The sequence below is a fragment of the Lissotriton helveticus genome, chromosome 7 (genome assembly GCF_964261635.1).
Source record: "Lissotriton helveticus chromosome 7, aLisHel1.1, whole genome shotgun sequence".
In the NCBI taxonomy this organism is placed as follows: Eukaryota; Metazoa; Chordata; class Amphibia; order Caudata; family Salamandridae; genus Lissotriton; species Lissotriton helveticus.
Window position 1 is genome coordinate 1,945,616,974 of NC_136068.1, and position 27,789 is coordinate 1,945,644,762.

At 50.7% G+C, this 27,789-nt stretch overlaps 1 pseudogene; it reads left to right on the plus strand.

The window, feature by feature from the left end:
• The window catches only part of LOC144767898 (E3 ubiquitin-protein ligase TRIM38-like), a 71,755-nt pseudogene extending 44,499 nt beyond the window's left edge, over positions 1–27,256 (plus strand).
• Positions 27,257–27,789: the final 533 nt, after the last annotated feature.

A 27,789-nucleotide genomic window follows, 5' to 3' on the forward strand; every position in this document is an offset into this window, starting at 1 on the left:
CCTTTCTCAGGGCTCTCACAAAACCAGCAGGCCCCCTAGAGCCTCTCTGGGCTCGGTAAACAAATAGCGCCTCGAGCCTCTCTGGCTCTAGTTGGAGTCCCCCTCTTGGGGACTCGAATTGCCCAGAAATGCCCCCTAAGAGCCTCTCTGGCTCTGAAACACAAATGCCCCCTAAGAGCCTCTCTGGCTCTGAAACACAATGGTGGGGCTCACGAGCCTCTCTGGGCTCTGCAAAGCAACTGGTGCCCCCGGGGCACCTCGTGGCTCCAAGAAAAGGCTCCCACTCGTTGGAGTCGCTCCCGGGGGACTCGGGATCAAGGGAGGCCCCACGGGCCTCTCAGCACTAAGGCCTGCACGGGAGGGGCGGGGCGGGCACCGGCAATGTGCCCCGACACCCCCCTCTCCTTTGGATGCACTCACCGGGTTCCCGCCGTCGCGCTGGGTCTCGGCGGCGTCTCTGCTCCGCCGGCGCTTCCCCTCTCCCCGGGGCTCTCCTCACTTTCCTGGAGCCTCGGGGGGGACAGGTGCCGGCTTCTTCTTCTCGCGCTGCTCCTCGCTGGGTCTCTCTCCTCCTGGGGGCCGGGGCAGGACGGGACTTCCTGTTGTCCCGCTACAGCCTGCCTGACTTCCGGTGACTGGGGGCCGCCAATGGCAGCGCGGCCCTCGGTCGGGAGGCGGGCCCTCGAGGCAAACTCCGGGCAGCGGCGGTGAACCCTCCAATTTAGATAGCAGGCGAGGTGGGCTCTCGCTATGGCCACGACAATAGCGGCACAGTCCCTGGCGAGGTGGGCACTCGCCAGGGGCTTCCAAATTGGCAAATAGAGCAGGAAAAAGCACCCAGAGCGCTCTCAAGCGCCAAATGAAATTTAAAGCGCTCCCTGCGCTCAAATGGCAATTTCAAGCGCTATTAAGCGCTGGGTCACAGCAAAGCGCCCTCAAGCGCCAAAAGTCAATAAAAAGCGCTCCCAGGCGCTAGGGGCTAATAAGCCCAGCAGAAGTCCTCCTTGGTAGGCAGGGGGGCAAGGCTGGGCCCAGAGCCAGCACACTGGGTCTCCAGGCAGGGAGACAGCCCAAGTGGCGGTCCTCTGGCCCAGCAGCAGCAACAGCAGCCCCCTCAGGATCCTGGAAGAGAACAACCTCAGTGGGGACACAGCCCCATTTTTATACAGTGCATTCCTTTGTCTGAGGGTGTAGAGTGGGGGCGGAACCAGTCGCAGCTGGTTCTTGAGTACTCTGTTTACCTCAACCACCCTCTCTATTCACTGGCAGGGCTTGGGTCATTAGACACACCACAGGGGGGCGGAGCCAGCATTGTGTGGGGAAAACCCAGCCCATCCAGGACACAGGTACACTCCTCCCACACATTACTCATGCAGATCTCCCACTCACCACCGGGCAGACCCATCCAGACTTCCTGGAGCCTGGCATGCCAGCCAGCTCCAGCCAATCACACGCCAGCACCCTCACAGCACACGTACAGCCATGTCTAGAAATGGCGCTTCGCTACTAGACACATACATGCTGCATACACCGTTGCGCAGCATTCACTCACACGAGTTCACACATACCAGACTCAAGCCTGTACACCCCACGCATCAGGAACTACCAGGGACACATACATTCCCCATGCATTCCTATGGGCGGGCAGGCCTAGCTCAGCACATGCACTCAGAGTGCGCACGCACTTTCCACTGGGACACAGTGAAAGTGCGCAGAATCCCAAAATCACCATCTCCAGGTCACCATTTCAAGCAAAAAGTCTAGGGGTGAACCTGCCCTAAGGGCCAAAGTCCAACATAACCCCCTTCCAGCCAAAACGCAGGGGAGAACAATCACCACCGTGATGGACTTCCCTGCTTGGGGCGATAGAACACGGACGCGGGCCCACAACTGCAGGGACACCCTCCTGTTCTACGCCATGGTGAACCCAGGGGATTCCTTCTAAACACACTGTCTGGACCAACTGGGCTACCCCACTGGTACTCCCAAGTTGTCCGCGGCCAGGACCAGGCCCGGGGCCACCCAGGTGCCCCTGGTCCAGGCCAATTCGCAGAGCGGGGGGTAGTAACCCCTGGCAAATAGGAGCCATTTTCCACTCTTCCTGTCCGCAAGACAGGACTAGACTGCCACTGGTACTCCAGCCTAGGGCCTACAACCTCAGGCGGACCAGGAGTCTCGGGGAAGGCTCTCCTCCCCCTACCTCTTCTCCTAGGGTTCCTCCTCCCTCTGCGAGGGGTACCCCTAGAACGCCATTCCAACCCAGGACTTATCCATTCAGGTTGCACCGGGGTCAGAGGTGGGCTCTCCCACCCTCTGCACCCCCTTCCAGAGGTCTGCCCTCTCCCACCTGGAGAAGTTCCTCTGGAAGAAGAACCGGTCAGGACACTGGTTACAGTCGTCCTACCCTTCAGGTCAGGCTGATCCTGAACCTGGCCTCCCAACCTCTGGTCTAGAACCTTCGGTGGAACAATTGCCTGGCACTCCAGGACTTCTGGGGATTCACTCGCAATCCCCCTGAGGCTAACAAATGTCACATCTGTTGCGTGACTGTCTGTCTGGCGCAGATCTCCCGCCCTCTGTCCACCTGACAGTGCGTGACGATCCCCCAGACCAGAAGTGGTGTTACCATGGTCACTACACGGGAACCTAGCCCAACTGGGTAGTCCCTGACCCACTGGTCCTTCCACTGGGGAACTCCCCCAATCACTCCTCACTCTGGACTCCTGTACCCTCCCTACCGGAGCGGTACTGCCAGACTCTAGAACCACAGGAGCTCTGGTTACAGACACTCCAGGTCCCCTACTCACTAGGAGATCTTCCTCAAATGGGCTAACAGGACAGCCTAGGTCCCCAACCTGGTGTTCCCTCAAGAAACCACCCAGGTTCTGAGACAGGGCTTCGGGCCTCTGGGGGCTCTCAGCCACCCACTGACTCCTGCTCCACTGAGCCAGGCAGTCAGCCCCTACACCCTTCTCACTATACTGGGACCTAGCTGGGCTACACTGAGCCTCTTCCACCACGCTGGGCTGGAAGGTCCCTGAACCACTACTTTTGGAGTCACTCACCAATGACCCTAGAGAACCTCTGGCCCTTTCCCAGCGGTCGGCTTCCCTTGCCAGTAACTCTGTATCAGTAAATCCAACTTGCAACAGGTGTTGGCGCAACTCTGGCGAACAACCACTGAGCACCTGCTCTTTGACTATAAGATCAAACAAGACTTCAAAATCAGAGTCAGTGTGAACCTCTACCCAAGCCCACAGTGCTCCACAACATTCATCCTCAAACTTCTCCCACGACTGGTGAGGCAGCTTACTACTGCCCCTGAATTTCAACCTATACTCCTCCTCTTGGGAAACAGGTACCAGACTGGGGGAACTGGGACTGGGATTTCCTACACTGGAATCTAAATAGCTGCCACCACTGGACCCAACCCTCCCTGGGGGATCCAGAAACTCAACACTGCGCGCAGGGGATAGTCTACCCTCCAGAGCTACTTCGCCTCTGGTGGAGGCCCTCTCAGCCTCCTCTATCCTTTCCTGCGCTAAGACCCTCTCGGTCTCTAGCTGTTGCTTTCTAATGCCCAGCTGTGCCATAGCCTGGGCATGCTCCAACCTGAGCCTCTCTAAAGCCAGCTGGTGCTCCCTTTCTCTCCTCCTATCTTCCAGCTCCTCTGGGGACAGGGAAAGGGATGAGGCGCTGCCTCCTATGCTGGACCCAGCAAGGGACTCCCTATCTATGGGGTCCTCACTATCTGCTGGCGTCCCTGTGCTATCATTTTCTTCCTCCTCTTCTGAATCTTCAGGGCTCCCCACAGACCCACCACCCTCCTGGTGTGAAGCCCGGGCCCTTTCCTCACTGCGCTCAAGGTCCCACTGACACTTTTGCCATAGGATCAGGCTGCTCCTAAGTTCGGACTGAGTGTCTAACTCATCCACCCCTATGTCTCTCTCTTCACAGAACCTTACCAACTCTCCCATACTGTATCTAAACAGATCACAGACATCAAAAGCAGGCACCATTCTGGCGGACGTTCTAGTGAAGAGATCACACAGGGAACCTAGGGGTCTGAGCTAACACAGGAGTACACAATTCACAAGGTATTCAGCAAGCTCTCTACCCCAGAGAACTCACACTCACTTGCCTAGTGCCACACACCATTCATCCACACACAACCCCCCCCTCGGACTAGTAAGGCAGTTTCTACCACCCCTGACTTCTCAACCTGACCACAAGTGACACAGGTACCAGACTCTGGGCGCGGGGCAGGGGAACAAATGCACTGGACACAATTGCACAATGATACCTTCAGGAGAAGAAAATATGAAACTTCCAAAAAAACAATCCCCTTAAAATGTGGTCATCTAAAATGCAGAGTTTTGTGGTGCAGCCAGCCGCTACTAAGGTACAAGGCAAACACAAATCCTTATCCCACCGCTTGCCGCCAATGTTGGAAGTGGGATCCCCGGCTGGCCAGGGCTTTCGCCAAAGTCAGTCAGAGACCACCACACCCAAGTCAGGGCAAGGGAGTTACACGCCAAGATAACCCCTACTCACCCTCTAGGTAACGTGGCGCGAGCAGCAAGGCTAAACTTGGAGGCGATGTAGGCTAAGTATTTGCGCACGCACCCCAGCAACAACAACCAAAGGCCCACCACAAAGGAAACTCCACACAAGGTTATATAAAAATAGCCTTTGTATTACACCAAAACACATTAGATAAAACACACACTTTACAATGTGCCATAGGCACGGGCAGAATTTACAAGGGGATATTTACAAGACAGGGCCACCTGGACCACTGTCAGGAATCAGAAGTAGCACTTTCAGAAATAGCACTTAGTACATAGAATATAGCACAAAATAGCACAACCAGTAATCACTGGTAACCAGGACCTCACTAGCACCACCTGTACTAGGGAGAAAACAACCACCTATGTATTACAATACCTGTAGGGGTGTAAGAGGAAAACACATGATGCAATGCATAACATTCATTCAGAGGTGTAAAGGAGGAAAACACATGATGCATCACAATACATTCAGAGGTGTAAGGCACATGACGCATAATCAATACATTCAGAGGTGCAGCAATAACATTGCGCAAAACTTAGATCAGTCACCACCTGTGACTGTCCCTGTGTCCCAATGTCAGGGCCTAAACGTCGCAGTTGCCCACAAAGTGCTGGGCAACTGGTGCAGGGAAAGTTAGGGCCACGTTGGAGCCTCTCTGGGCTCAAGAACCACCACTGTGGCACTGCGGAGCCTCGCTGGGCTCCTGGACAAGTAAGGAGGCTGCTGAGCCTCTCTCAGGCCCTTCTTTCCAGGACCACTGGGCCCCAGAGCCTCTCAGGGCTCTCAAAACGAAAATGGGCAATGAGCCTTTCTCAGGGCTCTCACAAAACCAGCAGGCCCCCTAGAGCCTCTCTGGGCTCGGTAAACAAATAGCGCCTCGAGCCTCTCTGGCTCTAGTTGGAGTCCCCCTCTTGGGGACTCGAATTGCCCAGAAATGCCCCCTAAGAGCCTCTCTGGCTCTGAAACACAAATGCCCCCTAAGAGCCTCTCTGGCTCTGAAACACAATGGTGGGGCTCACGAGCCTCTCTGGGCTCTGCAAAGCAACTGGTGCCCCCGGGGCACCTCGTGGCTCCAAGAAAAGGCTCCCACTCGTTGGAGTCGCTCCCGGGGGACTCGGGATCAAGGGAGGCCCCACGGGCCTCTCAGCACTAAGGCCTGCACGGGAGGGGCGGGGCGGGCACCGGCAATGTGCCCCGACACCCCCCTCTCCTTTGGATGCACTCACCGGGTTCCCGCCGTCGCGCTGGGTCTCGGCGGCGTCTCTGCTCCGCCGGCGCTTCCCCTCTCCCCGGGGCTCTCCTCACTTTCCTGGAGCCTCGGGGGGGACAGGTGCCGGCTTCTTCTTCTCGCGCTGCTCCTCGCTGGGTCTCTCTCCTCCTGGGGGCCGGGGCAGGACGGGACTTCCTGTTGTCCCGCTACAGCCTGCCTGACTTCCGGTGACTGGGGGCCGCCAATGGCAGCGCGGCCCTCGGTCGGGAGGCGGGCCCTCGAGGCAAACTCCGGGCAGCGGCGGTGAACCCTCCAATTTAGATAGCAGGCGAGGGGGGCTCTCGCTATGGCCACGACAATAGCGGCACAGTCCCTGGCGAGGTGGGCACTCGCCAGGGGCTTCCAAATTGGCAAATAGAGCAGGAAAAAGCACCCAGAGCGCTCTCAAGCGCCAAATGAAATTTAAAGCGCTCCCTGCGCTCAAATGGCAATTTCAAGCGCTATTAAGCGCTGGGTCACAGCAAAGCGCCCTCAAGCGCCAAAAGTCAATAAAAAGCGCTCCCAGGCGCTAGGGGCTAATAAGCCCAGCAGAAGTCCTCCTTGGTAGGCAGGGGGGCAAGGCTGGGCCCAGAGCCAGCACACTGGGTCTCCAGGCAGGGAGACAGCCCAAGTGGCGGTCCTCTGGCCCAGCAGCAGCAACAGCAGCCCCCTCAGGATCCTGGAAGAGAACAACCTCAGTGGGGACACAGCCCCATTTTTATACAGTGCATTCCTTTGTCTGAGGGTGTAGAGTGGGGGCGGAACCAGTCGCAGCTGGTTCTTGAGTACTCTGTTTACCTCAACCACCCTCTCTATTCACTGGCAGGGCTTGGGTCATTAGACACACCACAGGGGGGCGGAGCCAGCATTGTGTGGGGAAAACCCAGCCCATCCAGGACACAGGTACACTCCTCCCACACATTACTCATGCAGATCTCCCACTCACCACCGGGCAGACCCATCCAGACTTCCTGGAGCCTGGCATGCCAGCCAGCTCCAGCCAATCACACGCCAGCACCCTCACAGCACACGTACAGCCATGTCTAGAAATGGCGCTTCGCTACTAGACACATACATGCTGCATACACCGTTGCGCAGCATTCACTCACACGAGTTCACACATACCAGACTCAAGCCTGTACACCCCACGCATCAGGAACTACCAGGGACACATACATTCCCCATGCATTCCTATGGGCGGGCAGGCCTAGCTCAGCACATGCACTCAGAGTGCGCACGCACTTTCCACTGGGACACAGTGAAAGTGCGCAGAATCCCAAAATCACCATCTCCAGGTCACCATTTCAAGCAAAAAGTCTAGGGGTGAACCTGCCCTAAGGGCCAAAGTCCAACAGTTTGTATGTCAATTTCAATATACAAAACAAAAGACCATGGGTTCAATGCATCACTAAACATATATCATACTTCACAAATTACATTAATGTTGAAATATTGGCGTGAAGCTGATGAACAAAGAGCAATTCTCGACGTTTCGACCGTCAGTTTGTTGCAGGGATTAGTAGTACCCTTGCTGTGTGGTCTTCATCAGGACAGGGTGCGGGGCAGGCAACCAATTTAGTTGATGCTTGTCTTGTAAATTAGGAACAGGAATAGCGCCTCTTGAAAATTGTTCAAATAATGAGGGCGTTCTGGGAGCGATGGAAGTCGAATCAAACCCAGGGACGGTGGATATGGCAATAGCCGGAAACTGGAATAGGGTTCTGCTTTGGTCCAAGGGTAATTTGTATATAAGAAGGGTCTCTCACCAGCATCGTAAGCCGAGTGAATCTGGTGTGTTGTATTGCTCGTGTTGGCAATGGTCTTCTAGAAGTTGGCATGTCTGTGTAATTTAGGTGAAATGACTGGCTGGCTTGTGGTTGGCTGGAGCTGGCTGGTGTGCCAGGCTCCAGGCGTCAGGATGGGTCTGCCCCAGTAGTGAATGGGAGAACTGCATGTTGATGGCCGGGGAGGAGTGCACCTGGGACCTGAGTAGGGCTGGGCTTTCCCCACACAATGCTGGCTCTGCCCCCTGTGGTGTGTCTAATGTCCCTAGCCTGGCCAGTGAATGGAAAGAGTGGCTGAGCACAACAAAGTGCTCAAAAACCAGTTGTATCTGGTTTTACCTTCACCCTGCAGCCTCAGACAAAGGATTTCTATGTATAAAAAGGGGCTGTGTCCCCTTGCAAAAGGTTCTCTTGCCTAATCCTAAATTGGAGGGGGGCCTGCTGCTGCTGGGTGCCAGGACGAACTGCCACTGGGGACTGCATTCCTGCCTGGAGGGCCCTGTGAGCTGGCCCTTGGGCCCAGCCTTTGCCCCCCCACCTCCAGAAGGACTTTTTGCTGTACTTGTCCCTGGACTTTGGGGACATTAGCGCTTTGGAGCGCTCTGCTTGTCTTTCTTTATTCCCCTAGCACTGGGAGCGCTTTTACTTTCCTTACAGCGCCTGGGGGCAATGAGTGGCTTCAGGGAGCTATCTGTAGCAGCGCGACTGGGGGAGAGAGGGGATTCCCCTGCCCTTGTGCCTCCCAGCGGTTGCCGATGCCGCATATTTGCCTTTATTTATTTATTTATTTTTCGAGGGTGCCCACCCCTCATTTTGTGCTGAAGTCACCGCTGCCGGCCCGGGGATCTTCTGTGAGGCACTGTTCCCGCCTCCACACCCCAGGGTCGCGCTGCCATTGGCTGCCGCAGCCGCGACTCAAGAGTGCTGCCCCCAAAAACCGGAAGCCGACGGGAGCCCAACCCGCGCTCCGTTGTTGGAGAAGATTGCCCGCCGCCTAACGGCTGGGAACATTGGAGGCTCCAAAGAGAAGCTGCCGCTCCAGCCGTCAGCTGTTGCAGCCTCCGTCCCCGCCGCCAGCCGTCAGCAGGAGGAGCTAGAGAAGCTGGTGAGTGACGGGCCCGGGGGGAGCTCTGAAGGGGGCATTGGTTCCTGTCCCGAGCCCACGAGAGGCTCCAACGTCTGGGGCCTCTTTGTTTTAGAGCCTAAAAGGCTCACAGGCATTTTGTAGTTAACGCCCACACGAGGCTCCTTCGTCCCGGGAGCAGTTGTTGCAGAGCCCACAAGAGGGCTTCAGGGGCCAGTGCATTTGTTCTCAGAGTCCACGAGGGACTCCAGCATTTGGGGACATTTGTTTAAGAGCCCCATGGCTCCCACTTCTTTGGGGGCCATTGTCTAGAGCCCATGAGAGGCTCCTAGGCATTGTTGCTGTTCTGAGTCCCCCGAGTGGGACTCAAACGACCTGGGCGCATTTCTTAAAAGCCCACAAGGCTTCCGGGCACATTCCTTGATTTCGAGTCCCCGAGAGGGACTCCAATGATTGAGGGGCATTACAGAGGGTAGAGCGGCCCCAGTTGACAGAGGGCCGCTCCCCCAGCGTGGGGCACATTTTTTATACAAAGCCCACAGGGCTCCAGGGGGCATTTTCTTCTCGAGCCTGCCAGGCTCACATGTGTTTTAGCCCCCCCCCTGTCTCTTTACAAGCCCAGAGGAGATCCCCAGCTGCCCAGCACTTAGTGGGCAGCTGTTGCGTTTAGGCCCTGGTTGAATCTTCTTTGGCTGCCTGCGCAGCCTGCCCTGACTTTTCTGGACACAGGGCGTTTCAGCCCCTAGGAGGCCAAAGTGGCCTGGGGGACAGTTCTACGTGTTTTTATGCCCTATGTGATATTTTTTGCTAAATCTGATTTATGCTCCAATGCTTTGGGTGTTAAGAAATGTACTGTGTGTAGCATGTTTTGCGCACCCTGTGTTCTGACACCTCTGAATGTGTTTTTATGCATCATATGTGAAGTTTCTGGCCTATACCCCTAAATGTAGTGTTATGCTTAGGTGGTTGTTTTTCCTAGTATAGTTATACTAGTCAGCTCATGGTTCCCTGCATGATATTTTTCAAGGTGGTTAGGGTTGCGTAGGTGGTACTTACCTTTTACCAGTGGTTATTGGTTGTGGGCTACATTTGTTATTTGGTGCTACAGTTATTATATGGTCTATGTTCTAAGCATTATTCCTACAAAGTGCTTATTCCTGACAGTGGCCCACGTGGCACTATCCCATGTACATCATCCCCTGTAAATTCTGCCCGTGCCTGTGGCACATTGTAAAGTGTGTGTCTTATCTAATGTGTTTGGTATAATACAAAGGCTATTTTTATATATAACCTTGTGTGGAGTTTCTTTTGTGGAGGGCCTTGGGTGTTGTTGCTGGGTGCGCGCGCAAACGCTTTACATCTTGCCTCCGAGGTAAGCCTGACTGCTTGGGCCAAGCTACCAAGGGGGTGAGCAGGGGTTATCTTGGCGGGTGACTTCCTTGCCCTGACGTACAATGGTGGTTTCTGCCTGACTTTGGCGCAAGCCGTAGCCAACCAAAAATCGCCTTTTCTAACAGTGTCATTAACTCTCTCTCCTTTGTCTGCAGTCCTGGGGTCTCTGGGTGGGACGGTGACTTGTCTGTGGTCACACAGTGTGTCATTAACTCTTTCTTCTCTCTCTGCAGTGCTAGGGTCTCTGGGCAGGACAGTGACTTGTCTGAGAACACTGAGTGTGTCATTAACTCTCTCTCCTCTCTGCAGTGCTGGGGTCTCTGAGTGGAACAGTGACTTGTCTGAGATCACACAGTGTGTCATTAACTCTCTCCCCTCTCTCTGCAGTGCTGGGGTCTCTGGGTGGGACAGTGACTTATATGACCTCACACAGTGTATCATTAACTCTCTCTCCTCTCTCTGGAGTGCTGTGGTCTCTGGGTGGGGCAGTGACTTGTCCGAGGTCACATAGTGTGTCTTTAACTCTCTCCTCTCTTCAGTGATGGGGTCTCTGGGTGGGACAGTTGCTTGTCTGAGGTCACACAATGTGTCATTGTGATAGGTTTCAATTTCCATGCCCCGCCCATTACATATATTATGCTTATGAGTTAGCAGAATGTGTCTAACTAATGATATTTATTTATGCGTTTACGTTTATATTCTAACATCCAGTTATTCATTTATGCGTGTGACATTATTTTAGTCTCCTTAGCTTAGCTTGTGTGCCACCATTTTGAAGCATTTCTCTCTGCGTGCAAGCTGCACTTGCTCATCCCCCCTCCCGTAGGAATAGGAATATTCCACATGTCAGCAGTTTTTGTTTCTTGGTTTACTGTGACTGAAACTCCTTCTAGCGAAACTCCTTATCAAACTGTTCTCATGTGCTGGAGATGCTGCAGCCTGGCTCAGCGGCCTTGGGAGGTGATAACAAATGTTGCTATTACAGGTGCAGATGCCTCTTGTATGAGGCCATTCTTCATTCTCTCCGGGGTCCAGTACTTTTCCATTATGGGCGTGTTTTACTCTGCCTTTTCGTATTATAATGTGTTACTGTGACGATATGAGTCAGTCCTCTCGGCGTACTCTTAGGGGTGAGGTCGGACGGGGCCCTCTCATATGGGAGTTTGTGGCCTAATAAAATTGCTTGTTTATTCTTCTCCACTGTCCGGCTGACTTATTACTGGGTAACTATAGGTGAGTGTGGTAAGTCACTCGGGTGGTTTTGAGCCACGCTTATCAGATGGCGCCCGAACAGGGACTCCGCGATTAGGATCTTTCTCACCCGTAAGTGGGTAGCAGAAGGCCGGAGACCCCCTGGTCGGCACGGTGGGTTCGGGTACCCATTTTTGATGCCGAGCTTGGTTCTCGCAGCGCTGCCCCGCCCTGCTGATCGGGAGAGGTCTCGGTCCGTGGTCCTACGCCGGAGTCCGGAAGGCGGAACTTTGGAGCTGAGCGTGTTGGTCCTGGCAGCCGGAGGTGGAGAATGGTAGAGGTCGGTACCGCGTACAGAAGGTGAGTGGTCCGACTGTTGCTTGGAGGAGCCGGAGTGCTCCGAGAGACCGGTGTGTCTTTGGTGATAAGGGGAGCCGGCGTGCTCCTGGGGCTAATGTGCTCTGGGGAATTCAGAGTGCGAGTGGCACTCTGACAGACTTGGCGGAGATTGGGTGGACGGTGGTTTGTGGTCCTCCGACTGGGTGATACTGCGGTTGACGTGTGGCTTGCTGCGGAAGGATTCCAGGACTTACCCGAACCCCTAGGGTGGTGGTTCGTGGGGAATGAGTGCCGGATCCCACATGGTGTAGTGCGTGCTGATTTGTAGTGTTGCCCAGGAGACGGACGTGTTCTCCAATCTCGGAACAGCGGGTGTGCTGTTCGGTCTGCGGTAAGGGTCCAGGTTCCCCAGGACTTGGTCGATGGGCCTTGTCCCATTTTGGTAACACGTGTTTTGGTAAGGATTTGATGTCGTGTATATTAAGTAGTGATTGTGTGGTTTATTGGTGAGTGAGCGAGTGTGAGTGTTGTGTTGGTGTGTGATTGCGTGAGCAGAAATGCAGTGTTTCAGTAAACTACGGTGTCTAGGGTGCTGCTGTGGTGTCTCGGACACTAGATTGGCTGAGAGCCAACCTGCCCCGGTGGAGGGCTCTCCGAATTTTCAAATGTATGTCAAGCATGGCTTGCCTCCGATTTTGTTTACTACTTTGTAGCATAAATATACAAAGGCTAATGTGGATTTACAGTGGCCGTTGCTTGGCTCTTTCGACGGAGCAAAATTAGACTATTTACAAGATAGATTGTTTGCCAGGCGCAGTCGCCAGAGTATGTTCGAATCTTTAAGGATGTGGCAGAAGGAGGTAAGGGAACGACAGATGAGGGAGGAGAATGTGGCTCAGAAGCGGGTGGCGCAGACCATGGCGCAGAAGGCGAGAGAACACACCAAGAAAGAGAATGAGCTGCGGATTGAGCGCGCAGATAGACGTTTCAGGTTACTGGACAATAAAAGTTATGTAGTGAGAGAGGAGGACCAAGATGAGATGGAGGACATTTTGAACGCCCGACCCCCACCCCCGTATGCACCACAGCCATTGTATCCCGTGTTAACAGATTCCGCCCCCTCGGCGGTGGTTTTGGTTCCTCAAATGGGTGCCCCTCCCTCGTCCAAGACCCCTGCTTCCTCTGTGGTTGAACAAACTCTCTCCTCTATCACCACACCCTTGCTCTCTCCCTTTGCGACGAGCCCACTTACCCCTTATGTGCTCTCCCCAGCAATCCCCACTGTTTCTGCTATGCCCACTGTTTCCGCCAGTACTACCCCTCAGGGCGCGCTACTGACCCCGGCCCGGGGAGCGGGAGGCGGGCTGCTCACTCAGGTACGGAAGTTACTTACACGGTCTGCTGTTGGGTTGGATGAAAAGACAGTGGTGGCTAATCAAGCTTGTGAATGGGCCAGGAATAACATTTATTCATTGGAGGACATTTGGTCTGCAATGAAAGATTATGAGCCTTTGATGCAGCAGCATGCTTTGTGGCACATGTCGACGACATTGATAGCGTTGTGGGAACAGGGATATGGTGGAGAGGCGCCGGCGATTCTTCACGACATTAAGAATAAGGCCTACAGGGCCAACACTGGAATGAATGATGTGCTACGCAGTCTGAGGTCCTTGTTAGAGTATAGAAATGAGTTACCATCGGCAAGGGACCCCCATTTCCCTGGGATGCATCCAATGCGGGAAGTACATCCTGTTTTCTATCCTGAAGTACCTGAAGTGGTAGATCCGGTATCACATGCTGTCACCCGAGCTCGTGTCGACGCTCATTTCCAGGAACAATGGGTATATACACCCTGGAAATGGAGCGAGGTACTGGCTCTGAAGGCTCAGTTGCCCGACTCGAGGAAAAATCCGACCGCTTATTACAAAGAGTTAACAGAAGCAGCGTCCTCGACAGTCATGACTTTAGCAGATATAGAATTGTTTTTTGGTTTATTGGTTCCGGTGGATGTATGGAGACAGGTCAAAGGGTCAGATCATACAGAGGAGCTGGGTGGGACCTGGGAAGCATTTAAGGATTGGGACAAGGAGCGAAAGCCAGGGGAGAAGCCGAAGGCTGAGATCCTAGCATTACCAGGGCGTATAATAAAATATATGCACTCACTTATCCCTCCTAAAAAAGTAGATTGGGATAAGCTGGCTGCATGTAGACAGAAAAAGGATGAGGCAGTTTCGGATTTCTTTACTCGTTTTGAAGAGACGTTCATGGATTTCAGCGGACAGGATATTTCTCAAGATGGGGGTCTGCGACTTTTCGTTAACAGATTCGTAACGAATTTGTTGCCGGAAATATCAGACCGACTACAGGCATCGGAGAACACGTGGACGACCTCCACTCCCTCTGGAATTTTGAGTATGGCTCAGTATTTCGAACATAGAGAGAATGAGAATAAGGACAGGCAAGAAAAGAAGGCCAAGGATTTAAAGACGAGAGTGCTAATGCAGCAGGTGGTGAAGGGTCGGGGACGTGGAGCCCAGCCTACGGGAGTGGGTCGAGGAGGAAGTAGTTATGGAAGGGGAGAGAAAAGAGAGCGTTTGGGACAGAACCAGTGGGCCAACTGCAAACAGGAGGGGCACTGGTGGAGAGACTGTCCGGAACTTCGGTCCGCTGCTGGGACAGGCAGAGGACGAGGTCGGGGTGAAAGTCGCAGGGATGATAGACAGTCCGAGGAAGGTAGGAGACCGGGAGGGAATTACTTTGACAGAGGAAGGGATAGACAACACTTTCAGAAAGAGGGTGACAATTGTGGAGATAGACAGTACCTCAACGACGCATATGCTCTAGATGACCTGACCGGATTCTCTTATAACTAGGACAGCGTAGGACAGAGCATGGGACCGGTTTCTGTGGATGTTGATCAACGTGGGCCTTACGTAACTGCAGATTTGCTGGGGTCCCCTCAGAAATTTTTAGTGGATACGGGTGCTACGAAAAGTTCGGTGGCACGTTCTCAGGTTCCAGGGGCGGCTCTGTCTGGCAAGAATAATATCTCTGTCGGGTTCTCAGGTACTCCGGTGGTTAGCCCCATTTCTAAACCTCTTGCACTTACGATTGGTCCTTTCACTGTTGACTCTCATTTCCTTTTAACTTCGAATTGTGGTGAGAACTTGCTGGGTTTGGATTTACTGAAAAGATTGAATGCTACGATTTACTGTTCCCCGGATGGTGTGTACCTCACGTTGGGTCCTTCTGTCGTGCATGCACAGCAGTGCTTCTCGAAAGATGAGCCCCTCCTGGCTGAGTTTGGGGGGATCCCCGAGAGTCTGTGGGCTAGCAGTGATACTGATGTGGAAAAGATGGACATTGCCCCAGTGTCAATAAAGGTTAAGGTGGGAGCCCGACTGCCTCGGATACCCCAATACAAAATATCGAGGGATGGGGAGAAGGCTCTGTTGCAAATAAAACAGGATTTGATTCGGTCAGGGGTAGTGGAGGAGACGGATTCGAACAGTTGTAATAGCCCTATTCTTCCGATTCTTAAGAGGCCCTCCTCTGATGCCAGTGAGGGTACACCTGATGTCTATCGATTTGTGATTGATTTACGCCACATTAACAAGGTGGTTGAGCCTCAATATCCGGTGGTCTCTGATATTACCATGATTTTGACCATGATACCTCCCTCGGCTAAGTATTTTTCTGTGCTGGATCTTAAGAACGCCTTCTTTAGCATTCCTGTGCACCCAGAATGTCGTTACCTCTTCGGATTCTCATTGGCTGGCCGAAGTTTTAGATTTTGTAGAATTCCCCAAGGTTATACAGAAAGTCCAAGTATTTATAGTCAAGCTTTGAAGGCACAGTTGGATGATTTGGAACTCTCACGGGGTAATGTCTTATTGCAATATGTGGACGATATCCTCATAGCATCAGACACTGAGGAAGGGTGTCGAGAGTCTACTGTTAAATTGTTACACCATCTGGCTTACAAAGGACACAAGGTGTCCCTTCCCAAATTCCAATACTGTCGACAGGAGGTTACCTACCTAGGTCATCTCCTATCGAAGGAGGGGAGGAGGCTGACACCGGAGCGCATTAAGGCGATAACTAACATGTCTGTACCTAACACGCAGCGAGAGGTGCGCGCATTCTTGGGCATAACTTCGTATTGTCGCCAGTGGATACCTAATTACGCCTTACTAACAAAACCCCTTCTGTATCTGACTACTCTCTGTAGTGCTGGGATCTCTGGGTGGGACAGTGACTTGTCTGAAGACACAGTTTGTCATTAACTCTCTCTCCTCTCTCTGTAGTGCTGGGATCTCCGGGTGGGACAGCTACTTGTCCGAGGTCACACAGTGTCTCATTAACTCTCTCTCCACTCTGCAGTGCTGGAGTCTCTGGGCGGGACACTGACTTGTCTGAGGTCACACATTGTGACATTAACTCTCTCTCCTTTCTCTGCAGTGTTGGGGTCTCTGGGTAGGACAGTGACTTGTCTGAGGTCACACAGTGTGTCATTAACTCTCTCTCCTCTCTCTGCAGTGCAGGTGTCTCTGGGTGGGATAGTGACTTGTGTGAGGTCACACAGTGTGTCAGCAACTCTCTCTCCTCTCTCTGGAGTGCTGGGGTCTCTGGGTGGGGCAGTGACTTGTCCGAGGTCACACAGTGTGTCAGCAACTCTCTCTCCTCTCTCTGTAGTGCTGGGATCTCCGGGTGGGACAGCGACTTTTCTGAGGTCACACAGTGTCTTATTAACTCTCTCTCCACTCTGCAGTGATGGAGTCTCTGGGCGGGACACTGACTTGTCTTGGGTCACACATTGTGACATTAACTCTCTCTCCTTTCTCTGCAGTGTTGGGGTCTTTGGGTAGGACAGTGACTTGTCTGAGGTCACACAGTGTGTCATTAACTCTCTCTCCTCTCTCTGCAGTGCAGGTGTCTCTGGGTGGGATAGTGACATGTCTGAGGTCACACAGTGTGTCAGCAACTCTCTCTCCTCTCTCTGCAGTGCTGGGGTCTCTGGGTGGGACAGTGACTTGTCTGAGATCACACAGTGTGTCAGTAACTCTCTCTCCTCTCTCTGCAGCGCGGGGGTCTCTGGAGGGGACAGTGACTTGTCCGAGGTCACACAGGGTGTCATTAACTCTCTCTCCTCTCTCTGCAGTGCTGGGGTCTCTGGGCGAGACAGTGACTTGTCTGAGGTCACACAGTGTGTCATTAACTCTCTCCTCTCTTCTGTGATGGGGTCTCTGGGTGGGACAGTGACTTGTCTAAGGTCACACAATGTGTCATTAACTCTCTCTCCTCTCTGCAGCTCTGGGGTCTCTGGGTGGGACAGTGACTTGTCTGAGGTCACACAGTGTGTCATTCACTCTCTCTCCTCTCTTCTGTGATGGGGTCTCTGGGTGGGACAGTGAATTGTCTGAGGTCACACAGTGTGTCATTCACTCTCTCTCCTCTCTTCTGTGATGGGATCTCTGGGTGGGACAGTGACTTGTCTGAGGTCACACAGTGTGTCATTCACTCTCTCTCCTCTCTCTGCAGAGCTGGGGTCTCTGGTGGGACAGTGACTTGTCTGAGGTCACACAGTGTGTCATTCACTCTCTCTCCTCTCTTCTGTGATGGGGTCTCTGGGTGGGACAGTGAATTGTCTGAGGTCACACAGTGTGTCATTCACTCTCTCTCCTCTCTTCTGTGATGGGATCTCTGGGTGGGACAGTGACTTGTCTGAGGTCACACAGTGTGTCATTCACTCTCTCTCCTCTCTCTGCAGCGCTGGGGTCTCTGGTGGGACAGTGACTTGTCTGAGGTCACACAGTGTGTCATTCACTCTCTCTCCTCTCTTCTGTGATGGGGTCTCTGGGTGGGACAGTGACTTGTCTGAGGTCACACAATGTGTCATTAACTCTCTCTCCTCTCTGCAGCGCTGGGATCTCTTGGTGGGACAGTGACTTGTCTGAGGTCACACAGTGTGTCAGTAACTCTCTCTCATCTCTCTGCAGTGCTGGGGTATCTGGGTGGGACAGTGACTTGTCTGAGGTCACACAGTGTGTCATTAACTCTCTCTCCTCTCTCTGCAGCGCTGGGCTCTCTGTGTGGGACAGTGACGTGTCTGAGGTCACACAGTGAGTCATTAACTCTCTCTCCTCTCTCTGCAGTTCTGGAGTCTCTGGGTGGGACAGTGACGTGTCTGAGGTCACACAGTGTGTCATTAATTCTCTCCTCTGCAGTGCTGGGGTGTCTGGGTGGGACAGTGACTTTCTTATAATACTGACAGACGAGGATTGTCATATCTAAGCTTTATATGGAGATTTAATAGGCAGATTTTCCATTTTGATGAGTGATGAGACTCAGCTTGGACTCAGATTGGAGATTACCGAGTGCCGAGTAAGCGGTGGTCGGAGCTGGAGCGGAGCAAATGGGAAGACGCCGTACCATGGCTCCGTCGAGTCCATCAACCCGCGGCTCCCCCGCTGATCCCTGCTGACACCGGTGACTACGGCTGCCTCTTTTCTGCGTGGCGGTGGCAGGCAACAACGTGGGCTGAGTGAGCAGAGCAGGCGGGAAGACGTTGAGCCGCGGCTCCCCAGCTGATACTGGCTGTCTGTTCTTCTCCCATTTTTTTTAGGGTAGGTTGGGATCAAGCTGTGGATCGCGGGCAGCGGGCAGCCAGGTAACCAAGTGGGGCTGAGTGTGTTGAGTCTGGGCCCTCCCTGTGCTGCTAAGACAATTCCAGTGACCAGAGAGCAGCAAGCGGCAACACGGAAGAGCAGCTGTGTGGAGTGTTGGGGGCTGTGGGCTCAGACGGATCAGGGAGCTGTATAATAGTCGAGGCATTGGGGCTCTGGAGGCATTGTGTGGGCATCGTGTGGAGCGGCCAGAGATTTGCAACCTGGGGCCCCCGCAGATGTCGCAGCTCCTTTCCTTGCACTATCCTGATTTTTGTCCCGGTGCATTCTGGGACTTGTAGTTGTGTATTTCACGACAGAGGTACATTGGATTCCCCGCCTGCTTTGTCAAGTGAGTTTCCCCGCCAGGACAAGGAGGAGACTGCTCAGGCAGCAGTCATGTAATCTGAGCGCTGCAGGTCAGAATTAAGCGGAGGGGTGCTTCCTGGATTCCTGGATCTGTGGGAGAAAGCCTAAACCTATTTTCTGCCCTGTGTCCCTTTCTTGTATGTTGGGTACACATGTTTGGGTTAAGCGCAGCATGTCTCTAGAGCAGTAGAGGATACAGGGTCCCACCGTGCATGTAGGCATCTGGTCTGTTGTTCCTTGTGCTTGTACTGTTGAATCGTAAAAACTTCAAATAGTTTCTAAAGGCTCACTAGGCTTTGTTCTAGACTTTGTTAATTCTGGCCACCCAGTTGGGGGTCGCTAATTAAGTAGCGCTAAAATAGTGCCTGGTGCACGATGTAGCATAAGCGGCGCACCAGTACATCGGCGCTCTGGCGCATCTAGCTTTGGGAGTTATTCCCGAATAAAGCTATGACTGCTAAAAAATTACGCTCGGGTAGATTAGTATACACAAGAGTTTGCACAAAAACCAGAGCTAAGCCCTTAAGGAACAACTCACTGCAAATACACTCTCTGAAGTGCTTTAATACCATCCCTTCCTTTTTTCCTAAAAAAGAAATAAGTTTTAAATCTGCAGGAATGTCGGAGTTTCCCCACAAAGAATATGCTGTTCAAGTAGAGATCAATGTAAGTCCTGGAAATCCATTCCCAGTAGAATCCTCACCAGTAGTACCCTCCATTTCACCGTCTACAATCAGTGGATCACGGCATCCCGATCTTCAATGTTCAGAATCTGGGGGGGGGGGGCTGACACTCTACTGGCAAATCGAACTAATCCACCCTTTTGTGAACGGGGTCTCTGAACTGGAAGGAGTTTCGCAACCAGGATTAAAAGTGGGGGAATATATAATGGAAGATTTCACTTTACCTGATATAATTCTAGATCAGCCATTAAAAAGGTTCCATGTTCATATGCAAGAACGATCTAAGGTTTTTACTCCCACCACTCTACCATCCTCTAAGGATCAGCCTGTGAAATTGCAACTGTTTAGTAGTACACCTAGTGGAACAAGCTTATTAGACTCAAGGGGTTCAATTACTCCTGATCTCTCCCGGGATTTTCTCCTTTCAATACATAATTTAGAATCACAAAGGCCGATGTCGGAATCACTGCTTTGTTCAGAAAGAGTGTTGGTTTCCATCTTAGCCCTAATGGAGAAATCAGTAGATAATTCTGATGTTATTTTGGACTCCGTCTTAGCCCTGACAAAGCATATTGCCTCTGAACATAATCTATTGTCAGGAAAAGCCTGTGCATTTCCCCTTGGTGTACCTAACCTACAGAAAGGATCTTCCATTCCCCTTCGTTTGAAGGTCGTCTCTGACAAGTCTTATTCTACCCAAACAGACTCTTTTCCACATGTTAAAGGTCGAGACTTTGGCACTCAGGCTGGTGAACCGTTCTCTAGTAGAAACACCAAAATTAAAATGGAAGAAAACGGCGATATTTTCGATAAATCACTCTCTTCTTTCTTATGGCAACTTTTCAACTCCGAACCTTTAGCTACAGTTGCTGCATCTTCGTTTTGCTCGCAAACTACGATGGAAAATATAAATACAAATATAACGCAAAAGGTCTTCCCTATTTTTCTCAAATTTGGTTTTAATTCCACAAAGCAGCTTATAGAGGAAGACTCTAAGGTTTTATGCTCCCCGAGTAAGGAAAAAGTTTCTAAGAACAAAAGTAGCATTGTTCATAAGACAAAAAAGAAGGGGAAAAGGGAAAATTGACGAAGTAAATTAAAAAAAAGATCCAAACAGTTATGCTTCGATCCCCAACTTACCCATATTACATCTCCAAAGCTGGATTTAAATGTCACGAAGACAGAAGGTGGATCAGAAGAGCGCAATCTAATGGGTTCTTGCTCTCCTTCTCTGAACTTATGTGTTCCTATTAAATCTATCAAATCGACCAAAGATGTGGTATCATTAGCTACAAATGTTTCTCCTATGGTTCAGAGTACATCGAACCCTAATGCTTCTCTGTTTGCTTCCTCTCTGGGTACCAATGTTATTTATAGCTCCAATAGCTTCATCTCTGAGGCACCCAGCTCTGATAATAACTTCCAGCCTGCCCCCATAGCCTGGATTTTTCGTTCATTTTTTACTCTGAATTATTTATGAATAGGTCTTTTTTGTTGGGTTGCTTTGCTGAAATAGTGGGCCTGCGGATGGTTGATAGTAATGACTTAGCCCTGGTGGAGGTACAAAAATATAATAATCTCAGGGGTGCAAGAGTTACATTCTCATCCAAAGCAATTTCTCACCTGATTTTGGCACATAGCGATAAATTGCGCTGTTGTGGCATTGACGTTATAATTCCTGAGGTGGAGCTATCTTTAAAAAAAGTGTCCCAGATTAAGCTGACTAATATTGCCGTAGAATCCTCCGGACGAGGAACACCATTTCCGGAGAAAGAAAGTAATTTGCAGGTCTTTCTTGGTAAAGATGGCAGGAGGGTTTCGCTCCATACCCAACAAAAATATACAACAAGTGCTCCCCGCAGATGAGGAGGATAAGAAATGGAGCTGGGTTGCAGGTGCTCTTAATTCAAATAGACCTTTAGGCCTAAAATGCGGGACTTCTTCCTAGCAAGGATATTAGTGTGATAGCCTGGAACACAGCTGGCCTTAGCACAAATAAAAAACAAACTTGTATTCTTGAAAGAGCAGAAACCTGAAATAATCTGTCTCCAAGAGACTTGGATAACCGAGAATTGGTCCACTGAAGACTATATAGTGCTAAGCCGGCCAGCGCTCCATGCAAATAGAGGTCTTGCTAAAGGAGGTATTGCAATCCTGTTAAGTACAAGCCTCAGTTGGTCCTATAATGAATTCCCTCATGCTTCTAACTTAATTCAGGCGGTTAAGTTAGATTATAAGGTCGGCCAGGTCCTGTTGGATTCGTTGCTGATAATAAATGTATACTTACCTCCTGACGCATCCTCTTCACATTTATTAAAATATCTTTTTTCCTTTATCTCCTCTATCTTGGAATCTGAAGACTGTAGGTCCACAATATTAGTGAGAGATATGAATTCCAAAGTCTCTACGCATAGTCTAAGGTTATTTTCTAACATCGAAAAGAATTAAGCCCTAAATATTCCTTCCGCTCAATTCCCGAATAATAGCATGACAGACAAAAGAGGAGTCGTACTTCTAGAAGGTCTGAGAAGCTTAGATCTTGTAATTGCTAATGGGAGGTTGAGGAAAGATATTCCAGCGAACTATACCCATAAGGCTCCTACGGGGAGATCAATTCTTGATTATCTAATCGTCTCTGCAGATTTTTTTCACAAACTTACAAATATGGAAGTATTGGGAAATGTTTTTAGTGATCACATGTTGATTTGCTTTAAAATTGATATCATTTGTGATGAGGTAGACTCCTGGAAGTTTAAAGGTACATCAGTAGGGTTTAATGTAATTAATGGTAGAAGCCACAGTAACACCCAAGCAACCACTAAATTAAAAGCGCACCTATCATTACTAATAAGAGATCAGCAGTTCTTAGAATCAGTTGAGTGTGATCGTATTCAACCTGATTTTCTTGAAGTTTTTTCCCATAATATTGGCTTTTGGCTAAATCTGGCAAACCTACTCATGTTCCTGCTCAAAGGAGACCATACTTTAACCCACTGCTCACTTTAAATAGGGAAATAAACAAACTATTGAGGGCTCAGTTCCAGTCCTTTCGCATGAGTGAAGCAATTTAATAAACCTGCTCAAGAGAAAAAGACAGAGGAAGAAACTCTCCCTAAGGCAAATAAAGGAAGATGGTGTATGGACACAGTTAAAAGAGGCAGCTTAAAAAAATAACTCAAAAAGGTACCGGGAAATAATTGCCGATTGCTGCGGCACTAGGGTGAAATCTCTTCCCATACCCATAAAAGAAGATTGGAAACTTTATCTGTGGGAATTGTAATCTGGAAATCTCAATTCTTGCAGATCTGATATTGGGGCTCTGGATCAGCTGTTAATTTCAGTACCCAACTATGGGGTCGATTATGATTGCGGTGAATCCGCATCCTCCGGGCCGGTGGAAGCCACCGCCGGCCCGGAGGGTGCAGATTCACCGCCGCGGACCCTGAAAACCCCCCCCCCCGCCATATCATGATGGCGGTGGGATCAGCGGCGGACGGCAGGTCCGTCCGTCGCTGATTCGCGGGGTGTTGACCACAATTTGGTGGCGGTGTCTGCCAGACACCGCCAGCCAAATTACGATGTGTGTGTAAACATGCTTTTCCGCGGCTGATTTTCCGCGTTGAAAAGCATGTGGAGAATTGCTTCTGGGGGGCCCTTGCGGGCCCCCAGGGTGTCGGGGGTGGGGGGTGCACATGGGGGTACCTATGGTACCCCCCTGCATTTGCATGCACAAAGCGGCAGGCACCGCGAGGTGCCTGCCGCTTTGTGCATGCAAATGCGAAGCATGCATATTTAACATTGCGGCGGGTACTGCTTCAAGCAGCACCCGCCGCAATGTTAACTATACGGGATGTGACTGCAAGGGTGGCGGTCACATCCTAATTCCAACAGAGGGACCGCCGCTGCCCCTGCAGACGGTCCCTCCACCTCGGGGGTGGCGGACACCCTCGAGGGTGTCCGCCACCAAATAGCTTTACTGGATGCAACGGGGAAAATATTTGCACGTAGAATTCTCGATCACCTTACGGAATGGGTGGTAGAGCAGAAAGTACTCCCCATTGAGCAAGCAGGCTTTAGGAAAAACAATTCTACGCTAGATAATATTTTTCTGTTGAAATTAATAGAGGAAAAATACAAAATCTATCGTAATTCAAATGTATTCATGGCTTTCATTGATTTTTTTACAGCCTTCGATAAGGTAGATCAACCTTTACTATGGAGAAAACTGCAAAAAATGGGTTTGCCTCCCCCTCTGCTATCCTTGATCATAGCACTCCACTTGCAAACCTGGTGCAAGATATTAATGGGTGGAAATCAAGGATTATCAAATGTAATCCCTACTGAAAATGGTCTCAAACAGGGCTGCTTGTTAGCACCGCTGCTATTCTCCTTATATATAGCAGGCTTACCTGATTACTTTGCTCAAGATGATGGAAATGCCCCGAAGATCAGTACCCGTCCTTTTGCATGTCTACTATATGCAGACGATATAGTAGTAATGGATTTAACCCCTATTGGGTTGAATAGAAAGTTGGCTTCCTTACAAAAATATACTGTGGCCCACTTTTTGAAAATAAACGTATCCAAAAGTAGAATTTTAATTTTGAAAAGTTCTAAAAGTTGAAAATCATATAATTTTAATTGGCAAATCGGTCCTGAAAGACTGGAGGTAGTAGATTCATACCTCTATTTAGGGAAACTTTTAACAGGCAGCTTGAAAAATAATCCTCAGATTTCACACTGCTCTAGTAAAGCTACTTCACATGGCAACGGCTTGCGCATTTTTTACAGCGTTATGGGTAGGAGACATTTCGTAAATTTATTGACGGTTTTTAAGGCAAAAATCCCCCCAACCCTGCTTTATGCGATAGAATCAATCCCTGTTAAGGACTGAAGTTTTATGGACAAGGTTGAAGGCCAGATACTACAAAAATATGTAATTTTAACACCTTAGTTCCAACGGCAGCAATCAGATTGGAATTTGGTTTGATAAGCTCCTATACTCAAGGCTTATCCAGGTTCTACATTGGGGTTATCAGCTAAAACATAGCAACCCTGATTCACTAAGAGGTGTCTAATGCCATGAAATCTTTGATGTTAAGGCAGGTCACTACTCCTTTCACCGTGATTTCTCTTTTGCACTAAAAGTCTTTAGTATACAAGAAGAATCAGTGCTTACCCTTCCATCATTAGGATTTAAGTCTCTCCTAAAAACAGTATTAGTTTCGATAGAGACATTCGATCCTGTAACTCTAAGGAAAGATTAAAACTAATAATTAGGACAAACTCTCCGAGAATTGCACAAAAATATTTAATCTGGAACTTAGAACACAGCATTAGTCGCTTACTTATTTTAGGTCGCATGAATCTTCTGCCCTTAAATGACCTTACAGCAAACTGGTCTCAGAATCCGAACAATGGGAATATTTGTAATTTGTGTATGCTGAGATCCAGACTCTGGACCATGTTTTAGCATTGGCATTGAGCCGTTATCGTTGGCTCCGTCCGATGTTTTAACAAAACTCCATTAAAAACGTAGCATCAGCTCGAGATTATCTCTTTTGTCCTAAAAATGAAGCAGTGTGCGTAAAACTATTTAAAAACTTTAAGGAATTCAAGTATATATTTTAACCTTGTAATGATGTTTTTATAAGATTTTGTATAAAATGTAGTACCAACCCGAGATTATCAATTTTGGACAAAAAACGAAGCAGTGGGGCTAAAACTTTTTAATTTCTCTTGCCCTTTTAGTACACTTTTCAAACAGGTGGATATCCTCTTAGCTAGCTCTCCATCTGCAGTAGTCTTTAGTTTTATTCATTTGTATTTTGCACATTGATAGGCAGCTATTAACTGCTATTTTCTCATAATTAGGGTTAGGTTGCTTTTTGCTTCCCACTATGTTCTGTTGTTAATTCTAAAAACTTATATGCAGTGAGATTCAGGAGGTTCTTCTCTTGTGAGCTGGTTGCTACTGAATTGCCTTTTGCACAGGTCTGATTATGCCCATGTTTTACTTTGTCTCTAATTTTAAAGTGATTCTCTAGTTGAAATGGAACTTTTGGTTTTTTGAACTGTCAGCTTATATATTGTCCATTATATCGTCCTAGGAGTTGTAATGTGGGAAATCTCAAGTACTGTATGATCAGGGCTTTCTGATAATATTGTTTGTTTCCTCTTATTGAAATTTAGCTAATCGAAGGCAGGCTCTTGATAATTTTATGATGGTTTGTGATTATGCTTGTTATGATTTTCTGGTTTATAAATATATTTAATTGAATTGAATTGAATTGAATTGACAGTGACTTGTCTGGGGTCACACAGTGTGTCATTAACTCTCTCTCCTCTCTCTGCAGTGCTGGGGTCTCTGGGTGGGACAGTGACTTGTCTGAGGTCACACAGTGTGTCATTAACTCTCTCTCCTCTCTCTGCAGTGCTGGGGTCTCTGGGTGGGACAGTGACTTGTCTGAGATCACACAGTGTGTCATTAACTCTCTCCTCTCTGCAGTGCTGGGGTCTCTGGGAGGGACAGTGACTTGTCTGAGATCACACAGTGTGTCATTAACTCTCTCCTCTCTGCAGTGCTGGGGTCTCTGGTGGGACAGTGACTTGTCTGAGGTCACACAGTGTGTCATTAACTCTCCCTCCTCTCTCTGCAGTGCTGGGGTCTCTGGTGGGACAGTGACTTGTCTGAGGTCACACAGTGTGTCATTAACTCTCTCTCCTCTCTCCCCAGTAGTGCTGGGGTCTCTGGTGGGACAGTGACTTGTCTGAGGTCACACAGTGTGTCATTAACTCTCTCTCCTCTCTCTGCAGTGCTGGGGTCTCTGGTGGGACAGTGACTTGTCTGAGGTCACACAGTGTGTCATTAACTCTCTCTCCTCTCTCCCCAGTAGTGCTGGGGTCTCTGGTGGGACAGTGACTTGTCTGAGGTCACACAGTGTGTCATTAACTCTCTCTCCTCTCTCTGCAGTGCTGGTGTCTCTGGTGGGACAGGGACTTGTCTGAGGTCACACAGTGTGTCATTAACTCTCTCTCCTCTCTCTGCAGTGCTGGGGTCTCTGGTCGGACAGTGACTTGTCTGAGGTCACACAGTGTGTCATTAACTCTCTCTCCTCTCTCTGCAGTGCTGGGGTCTCTGGGTGGTACAGTGACTTGTCTGGGGTCACACAGTGTGTCATTAACTCTCTCTCTTCTCTATGCAGTGCTGGGGTCTCTGGGTGGGACAGTGACTTGTCTGGGGTCACACAGTGTGTCATTAACTCTCTCCTCTCTCTGCAGTGCTGGGGTCTCTGGGTGGTACAGTGACTTGTCTGGGGTCACACAGTGTGTCATTAACTCTCTCTCTTCTCTCTGCAGTGCTGGGGTCTCTGGGTGGGACAGTGACTTGTCTGAGGTCACACAGTGTGTCATTAACTCTCTCTCCTCTCTCTGCAGTGCTGGTGACTCTGGATCCAGACACAGCTAATGAAGAGCTGATCCTGTTGGAGGACGGTAGACGTGTAATACGGACATTTATACCCAATAGAATCCCTGACCTTCCCTCTGTGCTGGGGCGGGAGGGGTTCACCTCGGGGAGGCATTACTGGGAGGTGCAGGTAAAAGGGCGCGAGTGGCTGTGGGGGTCAGTGGGAGTCACAGGAGAGACTCTGGGAGGGGTGGTTACCCCAGAGTCCCCTCAGCGCGGGGACTGGGCTGTGCATCGGTGGAATGATGGTCTGTACCAGTCTCTCAGCTTCTCTCCCACCCCCTGGTCCCCCTACCAGCCCCCCCTGAAGCTGGGGGTGTACCTGGACTATGAGGGGGGGCGGGTCTCCTTCTACAACGCAGACACCCTGGAGCATCTCCGCACCTGGAATGGCACCTTCACTGGGGGGCTGCACCCCTACTTCTCGGTTGGGCGATGGGCAGACCTGCGCCTGATGTAAACATAGAGCCCCCCCCCTCCGCCTCCACCAGGTCAATACAGGGCAGAGAGAGGCAACCCCCCCAACCCCTTCTTACCCCCACTCTTTGATATCCTGCATCTCATGGTCTTAACACCCCCTTAACTTGGGGCTGCACCCCTATTTCTTCGACTGCCCAGGGACAGACCTGCCCCCCCACCCTCCAGGGGCTCTGACACCCCCTTTCATCCACTGATAGACCTCCACCTTTGGGGGTGCACTGTTGCTCTGGTATTCGGCAATACCCTGTGGGTGCCCGAGGGAAGGGGAGCAGGAAATGAACCCAAGGGAGGGGGGAGTGGGAGATGTCCAGGAGGGAGGAGGGAACTGGAGATCTCCCCGAGGAGGGAGGTGGTGGGGGATGTCCCTGGGATGGAGGGGGGTAGGAGATATCATGGGGGAGTGGGAGATGTCCCTGAGGGAGGGGGGAGGGGGACATGTACATGAGGGGGTGGTGGGAGTGGTAGATGTCCCCCAGGGAGGGGGGAGCAGGAGCTGTCCCCCAGGGAGGAGGG